A 13320-nucleotide genomic window follows, 5' to 3' on the forward strand; every position below is an offset into this window, starting at 1 on the left:
CAAGTTCACAAAATATGGACACTTCGACTACCATAGCATTGCTAGATCTACACTAGATAGATATTTCACCACTTCTGTTGGGGATATAACCCCGCAATATGACCCGCCTTATTGGGCCGGGTCATCCAGTGGCAGCTGTAGAACAAGACTTTAAGACGAGCTGATGCGCCCAAGAGCCAGACCAATAGGGCGGCTCACGGAGTGGGCCGGCTTAGGGCTCAGCATCCGAAGACGGTGGCTCGATAGCCTCGAAGTACAAGTCGCCAGGAGTCTCCTTACTTAGGAAACAAGACAAGTAGAGACAGGTTAAGTCACGGGTCGTGATACGACCCGGACTCTTGTAAGCCTTGTGCCTCGACCTATATACAAAGGCGAGACCCGGAGGCAGGAAAAGTTAAGTTACAACCGATCAATAGCTAGGTCAAGCGAATCCGCTCCCTTGTAATTGATCCTCAAGTAGCAAACAAGCAGGAAGTAGGCTATTACCTCGATCGTGAGGGGCCGAACCTGGGTAACCCGTGTCTCTCCATTCCGATCAACCCCGACAAGCTAACCACCCGGTTGTGATGGCCTCACGACTAAGTCCTCACACTAGGACATCTACCGTGACAAAACCACGACAGTTGGCGCCCACCGTGGGGCGAGCGCACGCTGGTTTCGAGTTCTTGAAGGGCTCTTTCCCAGGGATCGAGGGATATGCCGTCGGCAGGATGATGAAGAGTCGCCGCGGCAAGTTGTAGATCGACGACGCCGGCCGGCTGGTTCCCCGAGGCCGACTCAATCGAGTATGGGTACCGGGTCACCTTCAGCGTGTGGAACTTGCAGAAAACTCTGTATCTGGAGGAGAGACTCACGTCTATTCTGATGGTGAGTCCTCAACCGGGGAGACTGATTCAATCTACCAGCTTCATGACGGTCGGCTTGGGGGCTGTTCCGATGGCAATATTATTTCGGACCCCTATGAGCCGCCATGCCGAGCTGCCATCTTCATGGCGGGGACCGCGCCGGCTCTCAACACTGTGACGGCTGGAGCTACGGCAATGACTGACCCTTCAACATCCGGCTCAGCCAGGCCTCCGGCTCAAGTTCTGTCTGAGCTGATGACCACCCTGACAACCCTGCTGGTGACGGAGGTCACTGCGGAAAAACAGGCAGAGCACAATGCGGAGATTGCAAAGCTTCGGGAGCATATGACCAAGGCCCAGGAGGATATCAACGCTGAAAGCGCCCGAACAGCCGAGTTGCAGGCTCAGATTAATGCAGAGGCGGAACCTCTAAAGACGAAGGCTTGGCGTCTAAGTCTTTAGCAGAACGCTTCTAATGCAGTTCATCAACGGAGGTACCGGAACCGTTTTACCCCCGAGTTATGAGCCCGCACGTTTGTTGAACTCGCCAGGGGCAGACCCAAGTACTCCGGGAGAGCCGGTTATACCCCAATTAACCTCTGATGTACCTGGGAGCAGAGTAGCGGCGCAGCCGCTCCTGCTAGAGCCGATCCGACAAGAAGAGTCGGCCCCCGACCCTCGCCTTGGTCGGACACCACCCCCGTATTTTCTGACACCGTCGGGACACTTCTCCAACCCGGTGGCAAACATGGTACGAAGGATCCCAATTCTGATGATGATAAATCTGACAAGGGCAAGAAAAACGGTGGTGGCAAGGGTCAACAACACAATGCCTCGGTGCAGAATGGTAATCACAATAACCATGGCAATGGTGGAAAGCGCAAACACCCTGATGGCGGGTCAGATTTTGTGGCTAACACTAACACAGGGTTCAAAAATCAGCGTCGTAATGGAAAGTGGTCTTATAATGGGGGAAAGCCTAAGAATTATGAGGAAGTGTAACATCCACAGCATCGCACCACGGTAATCTCCCCTTAATGAAGGTCATGTCATCATGATCATCATGCCAAAATGCCTCTTGTCCAAAATCTGCTTCAAATTCAAATTTAAATTGCATGTCAAATATTTGCTTCTTCTGTCATGCAAATAAAATAGTTCATCCTATGGCAAATAATCCCTAGATATTTGTCATGTTGAAACCAACATTTTTGGAACTCCCAAATTGCCCCTGGGAATTTATTATCTGGTCCATCATTATTTAAGATGTCCTTTTCATTTTCTAAAAATGCTTGGACAACTCCTGATGGCCCCAAACTTTTTGTGGCAGTGCTGGATAAGGCATTATATCTGTGTGACCAAGTTTCACATTTTAGAAAATACATTTGGCAGCTCATTTATCTGCAAAATTCTTTTGTAAAAAGAAAACAGAAAAGAAAAAGGAAAAAGGCCCTAAACATCTACCGTGGTCTGGGCCTAAGTGCACAGTGCACATCGCCCAGCCAACCACGGCCTTTTCCCCTTCCTCTGTTCCTCTGTACAGAGAGGAGACAGGGGCCATGGCGTGGCATGCATCCACCCCCACCATGGCTGCTGCCGTCGTCGTGTCAAGCATCCCGCGGTCCTCCTGGTGGATAAGAACGTCGTCGGCTCCCTGGCGAACCCTAGCCTCCACTTTCCCCTCTCCCTCGCTCGCTCTCCCTCTCACTCGATCTCTTCCTCTGTTCGATGAGGAGCGCTTCCATCGCCGCCACCTTGTCGAACCCGCGACCACCGGCCTCCTCGTCGCCGGCTAGCAGGTCCAGGAGCCTCTCCGCGGTCGTCTCCTTCGACTACACCGAAGAACCCGTGACGGGACGCCCCGCAGCCTCGCCATCGTCCTCATCTTCTCCCACGGTCGTCGACGTCCATCGCCGATTGCCGCTGCTCCGGGCCGCCCCCGACCTCCCCAACCTCATCCACAAGCACCAGGGTGAGCCTCTCTAGCGATTCCCTCGCTTTACCCCTTCAATTTGTGCCGTTTGCCGCCGCTCCCATGCTCGTCTGTAGTCGCCATGGCCAGAGCCCGAGCCCCTATGTATGTGTTGCTGCTGATCTAATTTCTACTGCCGCTGCTGCTAGTTCCTTCCCTACCCCGCACAGCCGCAGCCTCCCGCTCCGGCGCCCGTCGCTACTGGTCCGTGCGCGCCGCGTCGACCTGCGCCGCCCTCCCGCTCCACTTCAGCCACCTGCTGCAGCTCCGTCGACCTTCTCGCTCAAGGCAGCGCCTCTGCCCGCCGCAGGCGCCTTCGCCGGCCCGCGTTGCTCGGCGCACATTGCTGCATAGCTGCCGCCGCCGCCACGCCCCTGCAGCCGTCCCGTCTCGCCCAGGCCGCACCTCCTGTCCCGCGCTCACCCCGCACCCGAAACCTACGCCCGCCTACGCGCCTCGCGCCTCGTTGGTGCTCGCCGCCGCGCCTGCCTCCACTCACCAGACGACGAGCCGCTTTCGCCGGGGCCGCTGCTGGCCGGGACCTCGCCCTGCTCTGCCGCCCCCTTTGCTGGGCGCTGAGGCCGCCAGGTGCCTCCTGTGCCGTGCGTGCTGGCCAGGGGGAGCCCAGCCGTGGCCGGCTCAGCCACTGCCCAATGCCCCCCTGTTCTAATTAGGGGCTAAACCCCCCCACTAATCCCCCTTTGCACTAACCCCCTGGCTATCTAAAACTGTTAGATTAGTTTTTATTAAAATGTGACTCTGACTGGTGGACCCCCCCTAACTATTAAAATTAATAAAACTCTGATAAAATTGTCCTTATGACACTTGGGCCCCACTGCCCAGTTTTGACTAGTCAACAGTCAACACTTTGACTGTTGACTGCTGAGTCAGCACCCCTCTGGCCCCACGTGTAATAGACTCTAACTAGAGTAGTACTAGGTGACAAAAGTAATATGTTTTTTTTCGAATTATAATAATTTCAGAAATTGTTTAAAACTTTCATAATTCATAGGAACTAAACCGTAACTCGGATGAAAATGTTTTCTACATGAAAGTTGCTCAGAAAAATCCAATGAATCCGAATACATGATCCGTTCATCTGTCACATGCCCCTAGCATGCTGAACATGGAACATTCCCCCTTTGGTCATCTATCTAACACAGGTCCGGAACCGGAAAAACATTCCTGGTTGAATTCCCCCTTCACCTATATCGTGCAGCACTTCGTTATGTCGACCCTAGTTATGCTTTTCGTCATGTCATGCTTAGTATTGCATCTGTTTGCTTATATTTACTGTTTTCTTCCCCCTCTCCTCTCTGGTAGACCCCGAGACCGATGATGCCCCTGTGATCGACTACGTCGACAACGACCCCTCCTTGCCAGAGCAAGCAGGCAAGCCCCCCTTTTGATCATCCCGATATCGCCCATTCCATTCTCTCATGCTTGCATTAGATTTTGCTACTGTAATTGAGCCTGCTTTTGTAACCTGCTTATTGTTACCTACCTGCTTATCCTAAACTGCTTAGTATAGGTTGGTTAGTGATCCATCAGTGACCCCCCACCTTGTCCTTGTTGCCCCTGCTTCATCATCGAAGACCCGATCAACGGGAACGAAGACCAGGCCCCGGCACCACACATCACTTTCCCCTTAGTTGCTCGACACTACTGGGTTCTTATCGAGTGCCGAGGGTGAGACCTCTACAACACTTCTGATGTTAACCCTGTAGTGTAGTTATTCGGTCGTGGTCATCGAGGGTGATTCCGCCTTAACCACTTCCGATACGACTCTGTCATGCAACCCCTCAAGTGTGAACCTCGGGGGTGGTTCCTCTTATGTTCACCTTGATGATTACATCGAGTGGAATTCACCGGGGGTGATTCCTCGGGTTTTCCCCGTGATGTTTGGACACACGGATACTTGGACTTTACCACCGTTACTTGGAAAGGCGGGTCGACCCTGAGGGGTACCCGCGAGTGATATGGAGACGGGTTGACCTAGAGGGTGCCCGCGAGATAATTACGAGGCATGGCCGGGCATTCCTAGCCCTTGCCGCAAGTCCTCGAGACGGGGCAACGGGGTCACATCTTTCGTGAGTCTCTGCTTGTTACCACGTGCTCCTAATCCACTACGATTTGGATATTTGATCCGAGGGGCCTCTGGCCTGATAGCACTAACCATCACGTGGGCATAGTACGGGCGTTCTGCGTCGTATGCATCAGCCGAAGCTTAATAGACGTCAGCGACTGAGCGGCGCGCGCCGGGTTGGACTGGTAAGCACCTGCCTTTTTAAAGGAGGTAGCTAGGTCTGCTCACCGCCCGCGTACGCAACATGCAGGAGTTCCCGGGGAGATGGTCCATGACCCCTGGGGGCATAGGTTTAGTCCGGCGTGCTGACCTCTCTATTAAGCCTAGGTCGGGTTGCGGCGTATTGTTTGGCCGAGGCCGGGCATGACCCAGGAAAGTGTGTCCGGCCGGAGTTAATCGAGCGTGGTGGGTAAGTTGGTGCACCCCTGCAGGGAAGAAAACATATATCGATAGCCTGTCCTACGATAACGGACACTTGGAGTTGTATCCCGATCGATACAACTAGAACTGGATAGTTGAGATGAGACTTGGATATGAGGTGATAAATGGATAGTATGGCTCTGGGATTGCTTTCTCGCAGGGAGTCGAGAAAGGATCTCTGGCTGAGGTTGATAACACTTCTACTACTTTACTTTATGCTACTCTACTCCCTCCTATTGCTGCAAGATGGTGGTTTCCAGAAGATGCTAGTCTTCGATAGGCTAGGCTTTCCCCTTCTCTTCTGGCATTCTGCAGTTCAGTCCACATATACAGCCCATTTCATTGATATCGATGCATATGTAGTGTAGATCCTTGCTTGCGAGTACTTTGGATGAGTACTCACGGTTGCTTTGCTTCCCCTTTTCCCCCTTTCTTCTTCTTTCCGATTGATGCAACCAGATGTCGGAGCCCAGGAGCCAGATGCCACCGTCGATGCCTACTACTACATGGAGACCGCCGACGACCAGGAGTAGTTAGGAGGCTCCCAGGCAGGAGGCCTTGCCTTTTCGATCGTAGATGCTTTTGTGCTGGCCTTCTTAAGGCAAACTTGTCTAACTTATGTCTGTACTCAGATATTGTTGCTTCCGCTGACTCTTGTGTATTCAAGCTTATGTATTCGAGCCCTCGAGGCCCCTGGCTTATAATATAAAGCTTGTATTATTTTAATTTGTGTCTAGAGTTGTGTTGTGATATCTTCCCGTGAGTCCTTGATCTTGATCGTATACATTTGCGTGTATGATTAGTGTACTATTGAGTCGAGGGCGTCACAAGTTGGTATCAGAGCCGACTGCCATTAGGTAGCCCCCTTTCCAACTCCTTGGCCGAAGTTGAGTCTAGTCACTGAAAAACTTTTACTAACATTGGTTGTGTCTCTTACGGGCCCACGTCGCCATTGGGTGGTATTAGGATCTTTTACTCCTCATCTATACTCTGGGATACTGATCTCTCTTCTATTCGGGTTAAACATTTTACTAACTCTGACATTAGGTTCTCGTACCCACTTCCTCCCGGAGAGCCCCGACATTACCGATGATCGCTTGCTTCGCCAGAAGATTCTGCAGATACTCCTCGATGTTTCTCGAGACCCTGTGCCCACTGCCTTGCAGTTCCTGACCACATATAATCCCCATGAATAACATCCTTACCGCTTGTACCTTCATACCCAGTTGCTCCTATTATTACAAGATGTACTCTCTATTTTTTTCGAGAATCCTTTGTGCCTTCTGCTTTGCGGCTTCTTTTTGCACTATGGATAATTCGCTGAACCCGTTCATCCCCAGTTGTTCATATGCTTTCCAAAATACTTGGAAATATTATGTGATCTTCCGAAAATCCTCTGCAGCCTATTGCTCTTGATTCTCCTTGCCTGCTTGCATTAGGATTAATTCCATATGTCTAGCAATATTCTTTATTCTTTGTGGTTGTCATTCTGTTCCTATGGATTCAACGTGTGAGCAAATACTCGCAATCATCAATTAATCCTTGGAATTTCCTTTTCGGCTTCGACATCGCTCCGGTTATGAGCTGGTTCTTGCCCAATCAAGATTTGATCGGGTGCACCTTTAATTCTATTCAACTTATTCATCTTTTGATCAGAGCCTCTGCTTCTGATCCTTCGACTTGAAATCATAAACTCCTTTGTACTCAAGCATCGAATTATTCAGATGTTTCTATAATCCAATGCCTTTGCATTCCTTCCTTCTTCTGATTGAGTACTGATACTCACATCAGATCCATTAAGGACCGCTGAATCCTTTGTTGGATTATTATCCAGCAGTTTCCTTCATATTCAAAATTTTGTGCGCTCTTCCCCTGATACATATTGCCTTTGGTAAATTGTATTCTCTGCTTTGTCAACCATGCTCTGCTTCCGAGCTTGAGTTAATTACCTCTGAAGTTTTGCAAATGTTCCTAAGATGCCCTGACGGGTTGAACTAATGCTTTCCCTAATTTGTGTGAACCCGGAAATTTCTATGGGTCATACTCTACTGGTGTTACGCCGGATAAAAATTTCTACACTACAACTTCATCAAAAGCGAGAAGTAAATGAGAGGTTATGCATTGAAGAAGTGGGAGTCGACCTTGAACTTTGTGTTCATGCCCAGTGACACGATGTAGATCTTATCATGGAAGCTTCTCTTATAATCAAATGTTCCCTTGGTGTAAGCTCCTCTTGCATCTTTAAATTGATTCTTTGCAATCGTGGTTCCGACCATATTTTCTCCTTGATTCCATTTCCCGGACAAGTTAAAATACTTGTCTACTGCAGATCATTTCATCCGTCCAACCTCTATTTTGATCTACCTCGAGTATTGCCCCCTATTATCTCAAGGATATTGTGTCATTGCACTACCTCTTGTGAATTCTCATTGGAATGATACTCCATCACATCATTCCTATCCTGATCGGCTATATCATTATCGTACTAAAAAATTTAACTGTGCTACCTGGTCCTTCTTCCCGGAGCACAATTTCCGACAACGAGCTAAGCTTACATCGTTCTTCCTTATCTTATCATTTTTCGCCTTGAACAACAAGCTTGAATCCGAGCTTGTGTCGTATCCATGGTTCCAATAGCCTTTGCTTCATCTTTCCTTTTGCTTGATGTCGTTGCTACTCGATGGCATCTTCATAGAGCCTCTCGACAAATGCGTCGTGATCAGCATCAACATTTTGACTTCTATTGAAATGACAATTGAATTCATGGTGAGAAATACCATCCTTGACCTACGATGATTTGAGTTATCATCGACTACCCCCTTGCCTTCTTTCCAACACATGTTTGATCATGTCTTGGTTATACCTTGGACTCCTTGCTATTCCTGCAATTGTTCTTTGCGTATTTCTTGTGATCTTCAACTCCAACCCCTACTTGGAACACCATGTTAATGCTACCTCAGAGCATGACTATGGTATTCCGAATATCATTGAGAACAGTGGAAACGCAATGCTACATGTCCCTTGATCAATTATCCAAACATCGTTGTATGGGTAATATCATGATTCTTCCTTCGCCCTTTATCTAAATGCTTTTGAACTTGTTGCCCTATCATGTATTTCCTGCTCCGCTTTTTCCCTGGGAAGGATATACTCCCAATTTTTGTGTGTAAACACCTTTTCCTTCCCATTGAATAATTTGAATAATCAATTAATCATTTTTCTTTCCATTGGTTTGTTTAACCTTTCTTATGATCTGGATGATATAAGCAGAAAAATAATTCCCTGCTTATGAAAACCCCTCGAGGTACAATTCGGTCAGTACGACCCTGGTACTAATGTTGATGACATTCTGGTAACCACCGATGGACGAGAACCTTACCTATTGGTCCGCCTTGTTCAACGAGCAGGAAAATGGTTCTCTTCGTCCCTCGCCCTTGGTATCAATGTTGCCGCCGACATAACTGACAGGCTATCCTCTGACATACCTTGTTGTCGTGACCGGTAAGTTGCCACCGTTCTCCCTACTTTTGATCAACACCCCTCCATAGCTCCACGGGATCAGAACCTGACTCTCCTATATATCCTTGATTCCGAAGTATCTCATGCTCTTCGCTTTGTGTGATATCACGAGCCACCCTCCGAGAGATGATCTATTTCCGATGCTTTGAAACCCTTCTCACACTCTGTTCAGGTATCGATCATTTGTCCATTCGCTTGGAACTTCTTATTGTACCTTCATATTTGCTCTCGATGTTTTCTTAAGTTTCAACTCGAGAGATACTTCTGTCACTTTCCCTGAATTGTTCACCAGACAATTAACCCTATAAGGTCAGTTCACCCGAAGTTACTCTTTACTTCCCCACTTAAATCTTGGGACGAGATTTCATGTAGTGGAGGAGATTTTTAACATCCCCAGCATCGCACCACAGTAATCTCCCCCTAATGAAGGTCATGTCATCATGATCATCATGCCAAAATGCCTCTTCTCCAAAATCTGCTTCAAATTCAAATTTAAATTGCATGTCAAATATTTGCTTCTTCTGTCATGCAAATAAAATAGTTCATCCTATGGCAAATAATCCCTAGATATTTGTCATGTTGAAACCAACATTTTTGGAACTCCCAAATTGCCCCTGGGAATTTATTATCTGGTCCATCATTATTTAAGATGTCCTTTTCATTTTCTAAAAATGCTTGGACAACACCTGATGGCCCCAAACTTTTTGTGGCAGTGCTGGATAAGGCATTATATCTGTGTGACCAAGTTTCACATTTTAGAAAATACATTTGGCAGCTCATTTATCTGCAAAATTCTTCTGTGAAAAGAAAACAGAAAAGAAAAAGGAAAAAGGCCCTAAACATCTACCGTGGTCTGGGCCTAAGTGCACAGTGCACATGGCCCAGCCCACCACGGCCTTTTGCCCCTTCCTCTGTTCCTCTGTACAGAGAGGAGACAGGGGCCATGGCGTGCCATGCATCCACCCCCACCATGGCTGCTGCCGTCGTCGTGTCGGGTATCCCGCGGTCCTCCTGGTGGATAAGAACGTCGTCGTCTCCCTGGCGAACCCTAGCGCCCACTTTCCGCTCTCCCTCGCTCGCTCTCCCTCTCACTCGATCTCTTCCTCTGTTCGATGAGGAGCGCTTCCATCGCCGCCACCTTGTCGGCCTCCTCGTCGCCGGCTAGCAGGTCCAGGCGCCTCTCTGTGGTCGTCTCCTTCGACTACACCGAAGAACCCATGCCGGGACGCCCCGCAGCCTCGCCATCGTCCTCATCTTCTCCCACGGTCGTCGACGTCCATCGCCGATTGCCGTTGCTCCGGGACGCCCCGACCTCCTCCACAAGCACCGGGGTGAGCCTCTCTATTGATTCCCTCGCTTTACCCCTTTGATTTGTGCCATTTGCCGCCGCTCCCGTGCTCATCTATAGTCGCCATGGCCAGAGCCCGAGCCCCTATGTATGTGTTGCTGCTGATCTAATTTCTACTGCCGCTGCTGCTAGTTCCTCCCCTACCCCGCACAGCCGCAGCCTCCTGCTCCGGCGCCCGTCGCTGGTGGTCCGTGCGTGCCGCGTCGACCTGCGCCCCCTCCCGCTCCACTTCAGCGGCCTGCTGCAGCTCCGTCGACCTGCTCGCTCACCGTAGCGCCTCTGCCCGCTGCAGGCGCCTTCACCGGCCCGCGCTGCTCGGCGCACACTGCTGCGTTGCTGCTACCGCCGCCGCGCCCCTGCAGCCGTCCCGTCGCGCCGAGGCCGCACCTCCTGTCCCGCGCTCGGACCGCACCCGCAACCTGCGCCCGCCTACGCGCCTAGCACCTCATTGGTGCTCGCCGCCCCGCACCCCGTCGCCGCCGCGCCTGCCTCCACTCGCCGGTCGCCGAGCCGCTTCCGCCGGGGCCGCTGCTGGCCGGGGCCTCGCACTGCTCTGCCGCCCCCTTTGCTGGGCGCTGAGGCCGCCAGGCGCCTCCTGTGCCGTGCGTGCCGGCCAGGGGGAGCCCAGCCGTGGCCGGCTCAGCCACTGCCCAATGCCCCCGCCCCCTTGTTCTAATTAGGGGCTAACCCCCCCACTAATCCCCCTTTGCACCAACCCCCTGGCTATCTAAAACTGTTAGATTAGTTTTTATTAAAATGTGACTCTGACTGGTGGACCCCCCTCTAACTATTAAAATTAATAAAACTTTGATAAAATTGTCCTTATGACACTTGGGCCCCACTGCCCAGTTTTGACTAGTCAACAGTCAACACTTTGACTGTTGACTGCTGAGTCAGCACCCCTCTGGCCCCACGTGTAATAGACTCTAACTAGAGTAGTACTAGGTGACAAAAGTAATATGTTTTTTTTCGAATTATAATAATTTCAGAAATTGTTTAAAACTTTCATAATTCATAGGAACTAAACTGTAACTCGGATGAAAATGTTTTCTACATGAAAGTTGCTCACAAAAATCCAATGAATCCAAATACGTGATCCGTTCATCTGTCACATGCCCCTAGCATGCTGAACATGGAACATTCCCCCTCCGGTCATCTATCTAACACAGGTCCGGAACCGGGAAAACATTCCCGGTTGAATTCCCCCTGCACCTATATCGTGCAGCACTTCGTTAGGTCGACCCTAGTTATGCTTTTCGTCATGTCATGCTTAGTATTGCATCTGTTTGCTTATATTTACTGTTTTCTTCCCCCTCTCCTCTCCGGTAGACCCCAAGAACGATGATGCCCCTGTGATCGACTACGTCGACGACGACCCCTCCTTGCCAGAGCAAGCAGGCAAGCCCCCCTTTTGATCATCCCGATATCGCCCATTCCATTCTCTCATGCTTGCATTAGATTTTGCTACTGTAATTGAGCCTGCTTTTGTAACCTGCTTATTGTTACCTACCTGCTTATCCTAAACTGCTTAGTATAGGTTGGTTAGTGATCCATCAGTGACCCCCCACCTTGTCCTTGTTGCCCCTGCTTCATCATCGAAGACCCGATCAACGGGATCGAAGACCAGGCCCCGGCACCGCACATCACTTTACCCTTAGTTGCTCGACACTACTGGGTTCCTATCGAGTGCCGAGGGTGAGACCTCTACAGCACTTCTGATGTTAACCCTGTAGTGTAGTTATTCGGTCGTGGTCATCGAGGGTGATTCCGCCTTAACCACTTCCGATACGACTCTATCGTGCAACCCCTCAAGTGTGAACCTCGGGGGTGGTTCCTCTTACGTTCACCTTGATGATTACATCGAGTGGAATTCACCGGGGGTGATTCCTCGGGTTTTCCCCGTGATGTTTGGACACACGGATACTTGGACTTTACCACCGTTACATGGAAAGGCGGGTCGACCCTGAGGGGTACCCGCGAGTGATGTGGAGACGGGTTGACCTAGAGGGTGCCCGTGAGATAATTACGAGGCGTGGCCGGGCATTCCTACCCCTTGTCGCAAGTCCTCGAGACGGGGCAACGGGGTCACATCTTTCGTGAGTCTCTGCTTGTTATAGCGTGCTCCTAATCCACTATGATTTGGATATTTGATCCGAGGGGCGTTTGGCCTGATAGCACTAACCATCACGTGGGCATAGTATGGGCGTTCTGCGTCGTATGCATCAGCCGAAGCTTAATAGACGTCAGCGACTGAGCGGCGCGCGCCGGGTTGGACTGGTAAGCACCTGCCTTTTTAAAGGAGGAAGCTAGGTTTGCTCACCGGCCGAGTACGCAACATGCAGGGTTCCCGGGGAGATGGCCCATGACCCCTGGGGGCATAGGTTTAGTACGGCGTGCTGACCTCTCTATTAAGCCTAGGTCGGGTTGCGGCGTATTGTTTGGCCGAGGCCGGGCATGAACCAGGAAAGTGTGTCCGGCCGGAGTTAATCGAGCGTGGTGGGTAAGCTGGTGCACCCCTGCAGGGAAGAAAACATCTATCGATAGCCTGTCCTACGGTAACGGACACTTGGAGTTGTATCCCGATCGATACAACTAGAACTGGATACTTGAGATGAGACTTGGATATGAGGTGATAAATGGATAGTATGGCTCTGGGATTGCTTTCTCGCAGGGAGTCGAGAAAGGATCTCTGGCTGAGGTTGATAACACTTCTACTACTTTACTTTATGCTACTCTACTCCCTCCTGTTGCTGCAAGATGGTGGTTTCCAGAAGATGCTAGTCTTCGATAGGCTAGGCTTTCCCCTTCTCTTCTGGCATTCTGCAGTTCAGTCCACATATACAGCCCATTTCATTGATACCGATGCATATGTAGTGTAGATCCTTGCTTGCGAGTACTTTGGATGAGTACTCACGGTTGCTTTGCTTCCCCTTTTCCCCCTTTCTTCTTCTTTCCGGTTGATGCAACCAGATGTCGGAGCCCAGGAGCCAGATGCCACCGTCGATGCCTACTACTACATGGAGACCGCCGACGACCAGGAGTAGTTAGGAGGCTCCCAGGCAGGAGGCCTTGCCTTTTCGATCGTAGATGCTTTTGTGCTGGCCTTCTTAAGGCAAACTTGTCTAACTTATGT

Source organism: Triticum aestivum, chromosome 6D, assembly GCF_018294505.1.
Source record: "Triticum aestivum cultivar Chinese Spring chromosome 6D, IWGSC CS RefSeq v2.1, whole genome shotgun sequence".
NCBI lineage: Eukaryota > Viridiplantae > Streptophyta > Magnoliopsida > Poales > Poaceae > Triticum > Triticum aestivum.